Here is a 17,807-nt window from a genome sequence, read left to right as displayed (position 1 = left end):
TTAATTTCCTTTTACATACATTTACAAAGATATATATGTGTTCAATAAGTATGTGATCCTGATAGAACTGTCTTCAGCAGAATTCTTGAAAAATTTAAGAATTTCTGTTGAAACTTTTTGAAAATTTAAAACAGAAATGGGGTTGAAGTGGTAACAAAAGTCGTGCCTACTAGCAAGCACAACCGATAGTGAAGGAGATGGAATAAAGAGGGAGCGGCCATATATATTTACAGTAAAAGTTCTCTTCCTAATAGTCAAATTTTTTCTGCATAATGTCTCTTCTTAAAAGGTTGCAGCAAGACTGAATTTCTATCAGTTGGATGAGTAGTCACGATAAAATTAAGGCAGAAGTTTATAACTATTCAGGTAATATCCACTTATATTATTTACCTAATCATTCATTAAAAATGTTATCTCTCGCCCTGGCCAGGTAGCTTAGTTGGTTAGAGCATCGTTTGGATACTCCAAGGTTGCAGGTTCGATCTCTGGTCAGGGCACATACAAGAATCAACCAATGAATGCATAAATAAGTGGAACAACAAATAGATCTCTCTCTCTCTCTCTCTCTCTCTCTCCCCCCCCTTCCTCTCTCTATAAAATCAATAAAAATAAAAAAATAGAAAAATGTTTTTCTCTTCTACTGTGTGAAAAAGGTACTGTAAAGGATATAAAAGTGGATTATTGACTTACAGCAGTGACTTGATAGGGAAGCCATACTTTACACTTTGAAATATATTAAATACTAGAGAACTGTATTGTGGAATGACATGGTAAAAAACAAATTATATTTATTAAACTTAATTTTTGAAGTGAAAAAATAGAGATAGTACAGTTATATCTGCTAATGTCTATAGAACATTTTCTACATTACCTAAATCACAGCCATTAACATTTTATTATTGAAAAAATATATGGCTAATCAAGAATTATAAACAATTAGGTACAAAGTCATGTGAGTTAAATATAGTAAATGTTTAATACTTTTAAATTAAAGGAATGTTATTGGCAGTAAGTAAACAGAAGATTTTTAAGTCCACACATCAGGGGATTATGAAGAATGTCACCAATTAACAAAAATGGATAATTCTTGGTCAGAAGGAAGACTCCCCTTTAGGGATCTGCACACTGAATTAGTGTTATTTGTTCTACTTTTGTTCATAGATTAAGAGTTAAGATTTCATTTGAAAGCTCTGGAAAACTTGTTTTGAAGGTTGTATAACTAGGTACAAAACAGAAGTCTGAGAGCTGATGTAGGTTCAACATGGAACTGAGAGAAAAGAAAATTATCACTGATTGGATAAGACAGTTATCAAGGTGGATTTGACAATGTTTTTCTATAGGTGTCAAAGGGGCTAGCAAAGCAATTTCTTAACACTCAGAGTGCCAATTGTGTGTAGAGGTTCTGTGCTCATCAAGCAAGCTTTTCATAGTTTAGTTTTCCAAGTAGGAAGAAAATGCATTAATTGGGCAATACAATTATTCATCCATGTGGCAATTATATTTCTTATTAAGAAATAATTGAACTTTGATGTAAAAAACAGAGTTCATATAAAATTTGAAAATCATACCCTTGACCCTCATTTTTAAGTGGCAGATTGACTCTTTGTGAGTAAAAGCATTAGAGTTTTGGACCAGCATTTGTCAAATAGAGGGATGTTATCCTTTGGTATGAGTTTGGTATATTCTTAGGGGTATTCTGGGACCATTAAAAACATTTTTATCAATAAAGAGTAACTGTAAGAACATTCTGAATCCTGAATGACGATTTTAAAATTCACCTTAACATAGGATTTTCAGTGTTCCAGCTAGTTTTTATGTATGTACTTATGATTGCCTAGCGATACCTTGGAGAAACAGAATTTATTTTTTCAAGTATTGGTAAGCAATTCTAACAGCTCTTGATTCAGAATATGCTAAAGTCAAAATAACAACCATTATCTTGTGTCCCAGCGTCATGTTCACATTTTTTTTTACAGTAATGAAAAACTATACCCTTGCAGTATAATTTGCAAAAAAAAAAAAAAGGGGCATTTTTCATGGAATAAGACTTCAGGTTCTAATTCAGTAAACTTAGAATTTGATTTAATATCAAGAAAACTTACTCCTTTAGAGTACTGTTGTACTAGTTTCACGCAAGTAGGCTAGTAATAAAGAGAGGCAAACTAAATAAATAAGTGGTATTTGCAGCTAAATTTAAGTTAAAGGGAAGTTAAGTTTTAATTCCCTTCCTTTACGGTACTTTCACCAATTTCATGATAAGATTTTAAATTAATCAGCATTTTTATCCTCAGAGCAACCACTTTCCCTCAGTTCAAAACTCTTTTCAACCTAATCCCAAATTTAAATTTCTGTAATTTTGTAGGGTTGCCATAGAATCCTTAAAGATTCTGTGTTTCAAAACTGTTTTACATTTTTAATATTCCATTGATACAGTCTATATTATTAATGTGACAAATGTACTCAAATAACATTAACTTCCTGTTGTGAAAGAAAGCTACTGAGAGCACCCTGTTGATCGTGACAAAATGAAAGCAATAGTTTATGAAGATCCATTATCCTTAGGCTGGCAGTCTCCATTTATATCTTTGTTTGTTTTACCCTCACCTAAGGACATATTTACTGATTCCAAAGGGAGAGGAAGTGGGGGGTGGGGAGAAAGAGAGAGAGAGAGAGAGGAACATGCATGTGAGAGAAACATCGATCTGTTGCCTCCCATATGTGCCCTGCCCAGAAACCAAACCCACAAACTAGGCATGTGCTCTGACTGGGAATTGAACCCACAACCTTTGGTTTACAGGACAACACTCCAACCAACTGAAACACCTGGCCAGAGCTCCATTTATATCATAAATGAGGAACAGGCTTTTCTCCCTGGTTGTCAACAGCTATTAACCTCTATACAGCAGCAAGACTGTGTCTCACAGGGTCCTTTCTGCTGCCTGTGATGTGGCACTGGTGACCCAGACAGCAGGTATAGAAACCACAAGTATCAAGTGCTCCTTCTTGCCCTGTGGTATGTGTGGTATTTAAACACTACCCTATGGATCCTGATCCCTGAGGTCTTCACCAATTCCAAGACTCTGTGATTCCATGAAAATATGATAGCAAAAGAAAGAAAAGTGGCTGGTCCAATCAGCCAGAGGAAGCAGTCTCCTTACTGTGAAGTGCATTCAAGGTCAAAGCCTCTCTCTAAAGACAGCTCTGTCTCAAGTATTAATACAGTCCAGCGTTAGACTATTCCCCAAAAGTTCAAGAAGCTATGAGATGATCCCACATTTTTTTAAAATATAGAAAATACACTGGGAAGAAATAAAATAGAATATTCATTGTGGTTATCTTGGTAGCGCTCTTGCTCTCGTGTGGAGGAGGTTGTGGCGGAGAAAGAGGAGAAATGGAGGAACCGGGCCAGCAGAAGGCAGTGGCGGTGACCTAGCTGGCGTGAGGTAAAGTGCCCAGGTTTGGCAGGGAGCTGCCCACCTGAGGGGCGCCTCTCTGGGGTCTGCAGCACCACGGTGGCTCTCCCGGGGGTGGGCAGGCAGGAGGAAGCTGAATAGGTTGAAGAGCGCAGCATGAGCATGAGTACAGCTGCAGAATGCTGCTGATGGACAACAGCGAGCAAGTACACCGGCACCATCCAGGGAGTATTTCTTTCTGGCACCTTGAGGTTCTGGCAGTTTTACTATGGGACTTCTGGTAAAGACGGAGGCGCAGGTAAACATGGCTCGCCTCCTCACACAACCATGCCAAAACTTACAACTAGATTACAACACAATTATCACCCAGAGTCATCAGATAATGGAGCTGTATGGAAGTCTGACAACCAAGGAATTAAAGAAGACACATTTATCTGGACAGGTGGGGCGGGGGCAGAGATGTGGAGATGCGCAGAGAGGTCCGCAGACGCAGACGCATGGAGAGGTGCGGAGGTGCAGAGGGGTGAGGAGAGATACGGAGACGTGGGATGGGCAGTCCCACACCCACGTGTGGTGGATAAAAATCAGGAGGGACACTTCGGGACGGGGGGGTCCCAGCCGCAGACCAGGCCACCCCTCCCAGGGTTCCAGCACCAGGAAGAGAAGTCCCCATATTTTCGTGGCTGTAAAAACCAATAGGGGTTGGGACAGCAGAAGAAACTGCAGGATTCTCTGGAGTCTCCTCTTAAAGGGCCCCCAGCAGACTTAGGTCTTACACAGACTCTCTCCCTGTGAGCTTCAGCAGGAGGGCCACAGCTGGAAGGGCACCGGTGGCATGCGGGGAGGAACTGAAGTGTCTGGCATCAGGGTGAGTGCTGGGAGACAGCTTCATCCCACACAAAACTCGGGAGGCCAGGCAGCTGCACTGAACCCTCCCTGAGCCCTCCCTAACACAGAGATACAGAATGGCAACATGGTTGCCCCACCCTGGCAATTACCTAGGACTCTGCCCCATCCAACTAACTGGTGCACTTTTCTACAATAGGCCACACTACTAAGGCAGGGAATCAAAGCAGCTCTGCCTAATACACAGAAACAAACAGAGAGAGGCTGCCAAAATGAGGAGACAAAGAAATATGGCCCAAATGAACGAACAGAACAAAACTGCCAAAAAAGAATTAAGCAAAATGGAGATAGCCAACCTATCAGATGCAGAGTTCAAAATGCTGGTGATTAGGATGCTCCAAGAACTCATTGGGTACTTCAGCAGCATAAAAAAGAACCAGGTGGAAATGAAGGTTACACAAAATGAAATAAAAAAAAATTTACAGGAAACCAATGGTGAAGTGGATGAAGCCGAGAATCAAATCAATGATTAGGAATATAAAGAAGAAAAAAAAATTCAATTAGAACAGCAAGAAGAAAAAAAAGAATCCAAAAAAAAAACCCGAAGATGGTCTAAGGAGCCTCTGGGACAACTCCAAACATACCAACATTTGAATCACAGGGGTGCTGGAAGGAGAAAAGAAAGAAGAAGAAACTGAAAAATTGTTTCAAATAATAATGAAAGAAAACTTCCCTAATTTGGTGAAGGAAATAGACATACCAATCCAGGAAGCACAGAGAATCCCAAACAAGTTGGACCAAAGAGGACCACACCAAGACACATCATAATTAAAATGCCAAAGGTTAAAGATAAAGAGAGCATTTTAAAAGTAGCAAGAGAAAAGCAGAGTTACCTAGAAAGGAGTTCCCATAAGACTGTCAGCTGACTTCTCAAAAGAAACTGCAGGTTAGAAGGGACTGGCAAGAAGTATTCAAAGTGATGAAAAGTAGGGACCTACAGCCAAGATTGCTCTACCCAGCAAAGCTATCATTTAGAATGGAAAGGCAGATAAAGTGCTTCCCAGACAAGGTAAAGCTAAAGGAGTTCATCATCAGCAAGCCATTATTATATGAAATGTTAAAGGGGCTTATTTAAGAAAAAGATCAACACTATGAATATTAAAAGAGCAATAAATTCACAACAATTGAATCTAAAAAACAAACTCAGCAGAACAGAAACAGAACAGAAACAGAATCATAGATATGGAGATCATTTGGAGGGTTATCAGCTGGGGAAAAAAAGGGGGAGAATGGGGAAAAAGGTGCAGTGATTAAGGAGTACTAATTGGTAGGTACAGAATGGACAGGAGGATGTTAAGAACAATACAGGAAATGGAGCTGCCAGAGAACTTACATGCATGGCCCATGGACACAAGCTAAGGCAAGGGATTCGTGGAGGGAATGGGTGGTCTGGGTGGAGGGAGGAAAAGGAGAAAAAATTGGGACAACTGTAATAGCATAATCAATAAAATATATTAAAATACCCATTTATTAAATAAAATACTATTTTGTAACTTTGATAATAAAATAAATAAAATCTAAATTAAAAAAATTGTGGTTATCTCTAGGTAGCAGAAAGATCATAAGTAATTTTAAATGTTTATATAGTCCTAAAATCTTTATAAATAAGCCTATATAATTTTTTATATTTAATCAGAAAAAGTAACACATGTATTTTATATGTAATATATACGACTAGAACATATACATGTAAGATTAAAAATATGTATTTGGACAGAAATTCTGATTTTCCCTGGGACTGAATCAGGAAGAAGCAATACTCTTTCCTTACCTTCCCAGGACTACCTTAGGCATATAAAAACTAGTTAGTTATTCTCTGGGCTATGAGTTTCTCCCAACATGGCTACAGAACAAACCAGTGCTCAGATATGAGAATGTACGGCCTTCCCAAGACTAACCCAGACCAAAGATGCAGGTGCTAGTAACTGAGTGCACTCTAGACTGATTGTGAGTGTCTGGATCAGCGTTTTATTAAACGATGTTCCCTTCTTTTGTTACATTTGCTCCTAGCACCTGCTGTGCTTTACGGAAGCCTTTCCTACTTTGCTCATCTTGCAGAATGTCTAGTATAATACCGCATATGGGAGAAAGGTTAGGTGCTTTACACACGGGAGCACTCAATGCTATTCTAAGGATGAATGAACAAATAGTATTTGATGATAATGATATTTAGTGTGTTTAAATAATTGCTATAGATCATCTAGGTTCACAAATGTTTACTCTGAACAGTATGGTGAAAAGAGTAAAATGCTGGTGGGTGGTCCTGATTGGTTAGACACCGTCTCGTAAAGTGAAAGGTCTCCAGTTCAATTCACGGTCAGGGCACTTGCCTGGGTTGTGGGTTTGGTCCATGGTTGGGGCATGTACGAGAGACGGCCAACCCATGTTTCTCTCTTACATTGATGTTTCTCTCCCTCTCTTTCTCTCTCTCTTCCCCTCTCTCTAAAAATACATAAATAAAATCTTTTTAAAAATGCTGGCGGGTGTGGATTTGCCTCAGCATTCATTCTGTTCTTTCACATGCATAAGGATTACTAAGGCTGTATTTTCACAAGAATGATAGTCAATTATATAAACACAATAGAAGCTACAGTTGTAATTTGTGTTCACCAGCTCACTGCTGATTTAAACTTTCAGACTGAAGACTTTGACTGTTGCAGGTTCTGCTGTCCATGGCAATCAAATGAGCACAATTTCTCGACAGCCTTTTGCTGCTTTGGCTATTCTCCAAGCATGTCCTTGCCTTGCCATTGCACTTTTTCAGATTCAGAATGCAGAGGATTGCTTAGTCTTAAACATTCCATTTCCAATTTCCTACCCAATATATTTAATCATATATTTCCAAAATCATCTCTGCAGGCAAGCCAGCCTTTTATCGAGGCCATAGCTTCCCTTCCCTACTCACTGTGGCAGATGCTCTTCTGCTAGGCACTGAGAAGTGGTGCCCTGATTCTCAGTAGTGGGGTTACATTTCATGCAGGCCCCCTGCTATAGGCTGAATGTGCTCCCCTAAAACTGATGTGTTGAAACCTAACCTCATGTGACTGTATTTGGAGTTGGGGCCTTTGGGAGGTAGATGGGAGGGTGGAGCCCCCATGGAAGGGATCAGTGCCCTTATCAAAGAGACCCCAGAGGGCTCTCTTGCCCCTTTCACCCTGTGAGGAATCAGGAGGAAGACAGACATCTATGAACCAGAGAGTGGGTTCTGATTACAAACCAAATCCGCTAATGCCTTGATCTCAACTTGACTCCAGAAATGTGAGGAGTAAATCTTGTTTATAAGCCACTTCGTCTTCAGTGTTCTGTCAGAGCAGCCCAAGTGGGCTGACACAGTCCTCTTCCTAGGAATGGGCCAGGACCATAAAAGTCCACAGCAACTGAACCAGGCCTCTTCTGAACAGGACCAGTTAGGAAAGACAGCACCACTGGTCTTCTCAGTAGAGCCTACCTCTAATCGTTGTCACGACAGAGCCCAGAACCGTTGCACTCAGTTAGCAGTGGGATGTAAAGGACAGGAAATGCTTGATTTAAGAACTCCTAAAACAGTGCTTACAAGTCTACAAGGTCAAAACACCTAGCTCTTTCAGGCAGGACATGGGTAGAACTTCCCTTCCTCTTTTGTTTCAGGTTCTGATTATAGAGATAACTGGGACAAAATGCTCAGTCTCAGTAATCAAAAGATTTATATGTGCCAGATCACAAAAATCAGAATCAAAAATGAGAAAATGATGTTTAGTCCTGACTGGTGTGGCTTTGTTGGCTGGGCGTCATTTCACAGACTGAAAGGTCACCAGGTCAATTCCCAGTCAAGGCACATGCCTGGGTTGTGGGTTCGGCCTCTGGTTGGGGCACGTGTGAGGGTCAACTGATTGATGTTTCTCTCTCACACTGATGTTTCTCTCCCTTTCTCCCTCTCTTCCCCTCTCTCTAAAAGTAAATAAATAAAATCTTTTTTGAAATGCTATTTAATTCATTGTATTTTAACTCCAAGAGTATCATGGTGGGGGCTTTTTCCTAAAATAAAAACTTGATTCTTACGTGTATAACAAGATGGAAAACCAGTTCCTCTCCTCCTAAAAATGCAGCACTACAGGAACAACTTAAACAGTAGGCTTGATTTTTTTCAATCCTGTATTTAATCACCAGAATATCATACACAGGTCATGCTCGTTGAGTCACTTTAGGCTTAATGAGACCCATTCAATAACAGTCACATGACAAACAGCAAACCTCACAGTTCTGTAGGTTCTCTTTCAGATGCTGCCCATTAGGTATTCAGGGAAATAAAGAAGGATAAATGAACTGAATTCAGGTTCCATAATATAAAACAGCCTATATTCCTAATGATGTTTCATGTCATGAAAACTTTTCTTTGAAAGGAAAATGGCTGGAAATACTAAGAAAAAAATAGACCAGTCATTCTGCTCACTCCTGATGAACAACTGAGATGGAGCCATGTGGGATTTATTACAAACATCCCCACTGCTGGGAAGTGTCTGTTGCTCAATGGTCTTCCTGGTGGGCTGCAGCAGCATGTGGCTGCTGGGAGGGCAGCCAGGGCTCCCCTCCAGGAACCAGGCTGCTTCTGGTTAAGCACATACCCAACTAAGGGCAGACAACCTGGCAGGATGGAAGGGTGCTAGAACTGAATGAAACACATAGCAGAGATCTAAGAACAGGGATCCGAGAGAGACCTCCAAATCATAAAAAGGCTAAGAGATTTTACATTCTTTGTGCTCACAAAAGAATGTCACTGTGACATGAAAAAAGTCAAATATATTGCAAACAACGTGTATTCAATTTGGGTGACAAAAACACATAAAAAAACCCAGCTTTCCACTAAACAACTTAAGTAACTTGGTCAAAGGGATAACTTGGCGCTAAAATTACATGGAAAACCCCCCTAAAGAAAGTTTGCAAGTCTCACAATTAGTCCTAAAATATAAATTAATGAAGGATTAAGCTTTTTAAAAATCTGACTAGCAATAGCATTTAATCAAATATTGAACTACATAAGTGGAAATTTAAATTCTAGTTCCAAAATAGATGGCCCTAAAGCCACCTGGTCACCCGGGATCTTGTTTTCCTAGAAAATGACTGGGTTGGACAAAATTATCTTCCAGATACCTTCATGCTTCATATTTCTACCCATTCTATTAAAAAATTAACGTATTACTAACAGTACTTTACACAAGTGGGTACTCGATAAATATTTGATAAGCTGAACTGAGGTAACTAACCACGGTGTATCGGCACATCCTCTGGAGTCAAAGAGCCTTGAGCATGAGTCTTAGCTCTGTGATCTTTTCAAGCTGGGTGGCTCTGAGGAAGTTATTTAACCTCTCTGGGCCTCAGTCTCCTCATTTGTAAAATAGGGACAATAATCCTACCACAGTGTCCAGCAAATGCCAGGTACTCAACCAATGCTAATCCCTTCCTCTGACAGCTTCCCCTTCTTTTGTAATTGGTTAATCATTCAGAGTCAAGTTTAGGGGAAAATTCAGGTCTCTTCTTGCAGTAGATTCCACCTTCATATTATGCTTATTTTAATTAACTTCTTGTATTTATCATGTCTGACCCTCCATGTTTATCTATGTTTTGACCTAAATATAGCACTTTAACATTCCAAAGTAATTATCTTAGCTAATTGTCACAAATAAGTTAGATATATTATCATATTTAAATTTTTGAAAAACTAAGTGTTTGATTTGGTTTGTTCTAGCTCACTTTCCAGGAGCCTTGTAAATGTCAGTAATAAAATCTGAATCTAGGTCTCCTACCTCTGTCTCTTTTTATATATTTCCCCCCTCTCTCTCTTTAAAAGAAAAGTCCAATAAAAATATGAGTCCTTTTATCTACACATTTTATTTTTATTAAAAGCTGCCCTTCTTCAGACAGATTGCATCTTACAGACTCTTCTATATTAACATCTAATATTTATTGAGTGCCTACTATGAGGTAAGCCAAGAACTTTGTGGAGCTCGAACCTTTAAATTCTCACAGCAAATCATGAGCTCAGGCCTACTATTATCTCCCTTTCATAGAGGAAAAAAATGCCTAGGCGCAGAGAAATTTAAAAATTTGCCCAAGAGCATAGTAAAGGGCAAGTCAAAGTTTTTAACACAGGTAGGTGATCTCTAACCCCTGCTTCTAATCACTAAACCAGCCCACTTTCCTTTACAAATCTATTTCAAATACAGAATGGAATGTTAGTTTATAGAGCACCCCAAAATTACAACATGCCTAGAAAATCCCAAAACTCTCCTTAGTTAGTTACAGAAGCATCAGAAATAATTCCTCATCGACTCCCTCTCAGGGCCTCAGCCACGGCCACACTGTAAGATGCCCTGCCTTCCTAACACTCAGCTGCACAGGATCGGGTCAAGAACCGAGATCTAATTCTCCATAGGCAATAGGCCATCAGGCCAGCTAGCAACAACCAAATTTATAGCTAATAAAACCAGGTAATTGCACAGCATGAGGCACCCTCTCTCTACGCAAAAATTACATGGTTAGGAATTTTGAGCAACTCTTGCAATCTGATTAGCTAAGTGCTTTATAATATTACTCTACAGTGCAACAGAGTTTGATTATTTACATCCCATAGGAGAAATGTTTGCCACATTTATTATGGAAATCTGCAAAATCATTTAGAAGAATTCAGGCAAATTTAATTTTCAAATAGTCTGAAAAGTCCTTTAACATCTTGCAGACTCCAATTAGTATCTTGAATACCTGGATTCTTCAGCTAAATTAATGATTTTACTATTTCTGGGTTCTGTCAGCATACTCAAACCATAACTAATGACAAAGGCAGGCAAGTGACATCTGCTAGACTATTGATTTTTTTTTTTTTAAGTAGCAAACCCTAACAAGTATATAGGAAAAATAATCTGGAGGATAGGAGATAATGTGATCAAAAGTATTAGCATATTTAATAAAGTTGTGTGTGTTTGTGCTCACACATGTATGTTCAGTGGTGGTCATGGATGGTCAGCCTTAATAGCCTAGAGTAAAAGTTAAAGAGATAATAAGGACTGGTGGGGAGAAGGGGTGGGATGGGGCGTTGTAAGGCAAGACAACCTCCCCAGTGAGGTCCTCCTGGTGAAGGGAAGGTTAATCTGATTATCAGCAGAACGTAGTATCAGAACATATTTAAAACCCGTTACTAACTCCTTTTGTTCTGAATGCACACTCAGGAAACAGCTCTTTATAAGTCTGTTTTCCATATATCTCACCTACAATTAGACTTTAAAAATTAGCACGTTCGTTTTATTCTTTAGTCTCAAGTCAAATGTTAGCTGATTTAGCATCCTGAGTTCACTCAACTCTTAACTCTTAAGATAAAATTTCTGAACACAGAAAGCAGAAGCTACCAGGTTAGGGACCTATTTGGGCCCCTAGCAGCTTTCCCTAGGAGGTGCCTTCACTATATCCTTGGGAGTCCGATATCCTCTATAGCAGGAAACTACTTTTCAAGACAGCCTATTCCATTGTCTCAAAATATACTAGAGTTGACCTGTGTAACTTCCTGTGTTCCTGACTCGATCTTGTTTGCTATATCCATTTTAGCTCAGATTTTTATCTCATTTCCAAACAGTGCCTCACCCAAAATTCCGATTTTTCTCTTTGCTTGAAGAGTCAGTGGGTATCCTTAGACTGACTATGACTCTACTTAATACCTTCATACTTATAAGCAGAAAGAAAGAAGGCATTTGCTAAATGGTATTAAATGATAATGTAACGGAATCTAACTGGATCTATCCTTCCATGCCTGTTGACTGGATTAGTGTTTGTATAACAGATTCCTTGTATTTCATGCAAGAATGCTTAGCACCCTGGGAGATCAGAGACAGGCCTCCGTTCAAATTTGGGTTCTCTAGGTGGAACTCCTCTAACACAACAGAATCAATCATCATTACTAAAAGAGCCAGAGAACATAATTCAAGATTTTTTCTATAATACTGCCTATCAACCGCCTATGACCCTCAAGAAACAAGAATCGTTCTGCAGGTAAAAAAATATGCACCTGGAGATGACTGATGCCATATCCCAGCCTGCGTCACAGCAACACCCCGGCGGCCCACACACGTATGAACAAAACACGCAGAAAGTCACTGCTGAGTAATGCTGAAAGGCAGCAGTGAGCCCAGAGACAAAGGGTCTCACTACACGACGAGGTCCAAGAGTGAGCTCAGAGATAAAGAAGAAAGTAAATTTGCACAGCAGCATGTTTTCTGGAAGATGGATAGGCTGTGGGCTACGAAGCATGAGAGTGCAGACGCTGTGAAGGGCCCGCAGGAAGGCATACACGTTTCTTTAAGGCTGGGAGAAAGGGATTTGATACAGATGAACCAGATCACATAAATATTGTCATTATTGTTCTTTTGCAATCAGTGAATGTGATAACTATTGAGTTTCAGAAGCTGCAAGCTGAGTAGACCCTCACTCATACAATTACCTACAACTTCTGATACAATTACCTGTGTATCAACACTGTCTCATCTCTTCATATGTACTAACTCAATCCATGAAGTAATACTATTCTCATCCCGATTTATTTCTAAGAAACTAAAGAACAAAAAGGTAAAGTAATTTGCCCACGATCAGAGAGCTAAGAAGCAGCAAAGCCAAGATTCAAACCAGGCAGCGTGATGCAATCCTGCCTCTCTCACAAATGAGTATCGATTTTTAAAATCACATAGATGTACATGTCTGTACATGTACAGAGATGTACATGTTTGCACATTTCTATATATTGCATACAGATAAACAAACTCATCTGTGATTATACATATGCCTAAGCCTTGGTACACCGTAAATATTCTAACATTTATTTGATCTCAGTGTGGAAAGAACTCTAGAATCAGAATCAAGAAACCTACATTCTAGTCTCGGTTCTGACACTTGATGGCTCTGTGATCTGGGGCCTCAGCTTACCTATTGATAAAATGTCAAAATGTGCAGTGGAAAAGGAAAGAATGAATGATCTAAAAAGTCTCGAACTCTAACACTCTGACTTAAATCTGATTGGTACGGGGTGGGGCCCAGTCACGAGTGCGCCTTAGAAGCTCCCCAGGTGAATATAATGCACAGCCATAATTCAGACCCACTGGTCTAAAGTGGTTCTGTGGTGAGCTAAACAGCAGCCTTGTTGCTTTGGAGTCAGAAAACACCAGGGCTATTTCAGCTCTATCATGTATGAGCTATGTGGCCCTTGCCAACCTCAATGTCACTGAGCTCATGCTCACTCTTCATCTAGAAAATAAGAAAACTAGTATCTACTTTAGTCCAGCTCTAAGGACTAAATTTACATGAAAACTTCATGCTAGGTATGTGGTTTCCCTCCATAAATGTTAGCCGCTAGTAGTTGTACCTAGAGTAAGCAAAGAGAACGTTTTTAAAAAGATACAATGGACTGAACTCGGACATATAGAACATCAGCTAGAACTATGAACTGCTGGAAGACAGAGCCAAAGACTGACAGCAAGAGCAGAGTGAAACTCATAAAGAAGAAAAGAGGCCAAAAACACAGGTCTGGGCAGGACACTGAACACAGACCAGAGAGAAGCCAGCAAACGCAGCACTGGGAAAGAGCTGAGGCACGTGTCACCCTGCAAACTTGGGGAGCACCACGGCTGCGGGGAAAGTCTCTAGGTTCAAAGACCAAAACTACACCAAGATGACCACGAGCTGTTAAGCCTCGTTCTTCAAACTTCTAAGTAAACCTCTTCCAGTGCCCTATTATTTTTAAAGGCAAGTGCTAAGCTGAAACAAAGTGAACCTCACTTCTCTCTTCTGGCTTACCATCATTAGCCTCACAGTTACTGTGTTGGAAGCAGGAATTTGAATTTGATGGGGCAGTTCTTGTGTTTCCATTTTGTACCCATTGTTAGCTTTTTGTGTCACAGGTCACAGAAGACCACACTACAGCATCATTCTTTTTCAAAACAACTCTGTTTGGCCCTGGCTGTCATTCATCATGATAAGGTTTCTGTTGTATTGCTTCATGCGAATAAGCCCTAAAATATGAGCCCATTCAAATATGGAAGGAATACAGACCTTCCATATTTGAAGTTGAGGGGAAAAATATTTTTGAGTTAGTTTTTCCAGTAGTGAACATGGATCACAATGACCTATTATCTGTAAAATGAGGCTGTTATCTCCCAAATCTCAAAACACTATTGGATGATGACGTGGCAGGCGGTGCCTTCTTGCCAGGGCAGCACTGGACACAGGCACTGAACCAGGAATGCAAAGACCAGGGTTTGGGCTGAGGTCTCTCACCACCTCTCCTGCATGCTATGCAGCAAGTTACTTAGCCTTTCAAACATCAGAAACTATGGTGGAATGGGGCACAATAAAAACCATTAAATAAACTTGAAAAAATAAACTCTTCTGGAATAATTTTTAGATTCAGAGAAAAGTTGTGTTTTAGATTATGTTTTGATTCAGAGAAAAAGATAATAAAGTCCCTGTACAGCCCTCCCCCAGTTAACATCTTATGTCACCATAGTAGGTTGCTATTAACTAAATTCCAGACTTTGTTTGGATTTCACTAGTTTCTCCATAAAGTCCTCTTTGTATTCTAGGATCCGCTCCAGGGTACCACGTTGCATTTAGCTGTCATGTTTCCCAAGGCTCCTCTGGCCTCATATCACAGGATTTTGATAAGAATCAAATAAATGTGAAACAGTTTATAAAATAAAAAGGAGCATTAGAATATAACTTACTATTGTTATGCATTAAATGTTCCTATATGTAAAGCACCAGGAAAACTGCCTGGAATGCATTAAGTTAAAAACATGGGTTATTAGCTTTATCATTATATATATTTGTACCTATCGTACATCATGACCAATTCTACATCTTCAACCGCTGCTTGGGGTTCAGAATTCCTCTACAACTATAGACTTTGTTTTCTCTGTAGTCAGCTTTATAGAGTTTGCCCTTGACCTGATCTTGAAAAACAGCTTGCTCTAACCAACTGAGTAAGCAAAAATAGCTCAATCTGGGCGAGCAAGAAAGACAAGAAGAGTTTAGGCACAGATATTAATGAACCTCAGAAGCACCCAGGATTCACTTCATCATCAAACATCATTCCTGTGTCTCAGAGCTACAGAGCCACAGACGCCATGACATTCAAAAGGGCCTACCCCACAGAAGTCAGCAAAGTAACCCATAGCTACACATCTCCTGTTACACAATCTGCATACAGCTTCCGAGCACCATTAGGGGGTTAAAAAAGATGGCCTTGGTAATGAGGAGGCAGGAAAGAGATGTTTTTCTTTATGTCTCAGTGCATTGAGCTTGTTAACTTGCCTGGGAGAAGCTCAGCCAGGACCCATGCTACTCAGACAACTCATCCTAAGGAGATCAGGAAATTGTGCATATATTCCAAGTTGCTTTAGAAGAATAAAATGAAGGAGCAGCTCTGGAGCTGAACCTGTACTTAAAATCATTAAACATCATGCCTCTCGCAGCATAAAATTTTACTAAGAAGTGTTCAGAAGTTTTTATGACCCGAGGACCAGGGAGAACACTGAAGCTGTTTTTTCATTAGAGAGGCCAACATGTCCACTTAAGGGTATGTTGTTCAAACCCATTAAATATAACGTAACATTAGCTGATAAAAAGTGCAAGAGAGAGAGAGAGAGAAAAAGAGAGAGAGGGGGAGAGAGAGATGGTTAGCAAATAGCTTAGTGGAGGCATAAGAAAGAGTGAAATAAATTCTTTAATTGTAATAAATAGCAAGCACTTTCGGCTTTCAGCATTATCTTCAGGAAAACCATAGTAACAAAATTTTTTGAAGCCAGTTATAGGATGTTTTTTGATCAAATTTGTATTTCTGAGTGGTTAGGATAATTCCTCATGAAGTTTGGTAGTATACTATTTTGAATCAAAAGTAAAAACTACGTATCCTGCGGCAGTTGTTTAGGGTAGCAATGACCCCAGCCAAAACTTTCATCTCCCTATCCCCCCAGTAGCTAAATGTGGCTATATGACACAATTCTGGTTATTAAGGTAAAGGAAACTATTATTCACATACAAAAAGTTAAGTTGGACCCCTTCTTCACATCATATACAAAAATTACCTCTAGCTGGGTCATAGATATAAATGAGCTGAAACTAGAAAACTCTTAGAAGAAAATAAAGGAGTAAGTCTTATTGATCTTGGGATAGGCAAAGCCTTCTCAGATATGACATCAAAAGTATAAGTAACAGTAGAAAAATAGGTAAGTTGGACTTTATCAAAATTAAAAATATTTGTGCTTCCACAGACACCATAAAAAAATCAAAAGACAGTTCACAGAATAAGAAACTATATTTCTAAATCATATATCTGATATGATCTGATATGGGACTTGTATCTAGAATACTGGAAAACTCTTACAAATTTTTAATAAATGACAAATAAGCCAGTTAAAAATAGGCAAAAAAATTTTAATAATTTTCTGAAGATATACAAATAGCCAATAAGCACATAAATAGATGCTCGACATCAATTTTGTTTTGAGTATTTTGTACATAATCACACCCTCTCTCTTTTCCTTCTAGAACTCCAATTATACATATAATTGTATATTACATTGATTGATTTTATCTCATAATACTCAGTATTCAATTTTTTCAGCCTCTTTTCCTTGTGTTCTTCAGATTTGGTACATTCTATTAATCTGTTTTCACATACACTGACTCTTCCTTTTGTCTTCCTTGATCTGCTGTTAAGCTCTATCTAAAATACTTTACATTTCAGAGACTGCAGTTTTGCAGGTTCAACATTTTTAGTTTCCATCTCTCTGGTGAATTTCCCATTCTGTTCTCTCATTAAGACCATGTTTTCCTTTAAGTTCTTTAACATGTTTATAAAAGCTGCTTTCAAGCCTTTGTCTGTGAATTACAGCTGAGTCATCTCAATGTTTTCATTGAAACACTTTGGTGTTTCTTCATATTCTAATAATTTTTATTGTACACTGGGCAAGAATATAATTTAGTATAAAAAGTAAGGGTAAATGAATAAATACTATTTAAACATAAAATATAAAAGTCATTAAGAGGAAGGAGTAGGTCTATAAGTAGTCACATGGTGGCTCAATATAATAAGTTAAAAACAAGTTCAATATTTATATATGTACATTATATATAATAGCATGGTCCGATTTCTTAACTTTTTATTTTGAGATAACTGTAGATCCATATGCAGGTATAAGAAATAATACAGAGATCCCACATACCCTTTACCCAGTTTACCCTAATATAAATGTCTTGCATAACTATAGTACAATATCGTAACCAGGAAACTGACATAGATACAATCCACAGAATTTATTCAGATTTCACCAGTTTTATGTGCATATGTGTGTGTTTAGTTCAACACAATTTTATCATACATGTATTCAAGTGATCAACTGTCAAGATGCAGTCATTTCTATCACAAATTTCTCTTGTGCTATTCTTTTCATATGATCCATTGTTTAGGGGCGAGGT

General features: G+C 38.9%; 1 protein-coding gene across 3 annotated transcripts in view; it reads right to left on the bottom strand.

Annotated features, from left to right (window-relative positions):
• MAP3K20 (mitogen-activated protein kinase kinase kinase 20) overlaps positions 1-17,807 on the bottom strand; it is a 154,150-nt gene that overhangs the window by 91,909 nt on the left and 44,434 nt on the right. The gene's annotated exons all lie outside the window — the stretch shown is intronic.

This window comes from Pteronotus mesoamericanus, unplaced genomic scaffold (assembly GCF_021234165.1).
Source record: "Pteronotus mesoamericanus isolate MK-2021 breed Mesoamerican mustached bat unplaced genomic scaffold, CSHL_Meso_final scaffold_651, whole genome shotgun sequence".
Lineage (NCBI taxonomy): Eukaryota > Metazoa > Chordata > Mammalia > Chiroptera > Mormoopidae > Pteronotus > Pteronotus mesoamericanus.
Note: the sequence above shows the minus strand (reverse complement) of the source record. Positions and strands in the feature narration are given on the sequence as shown.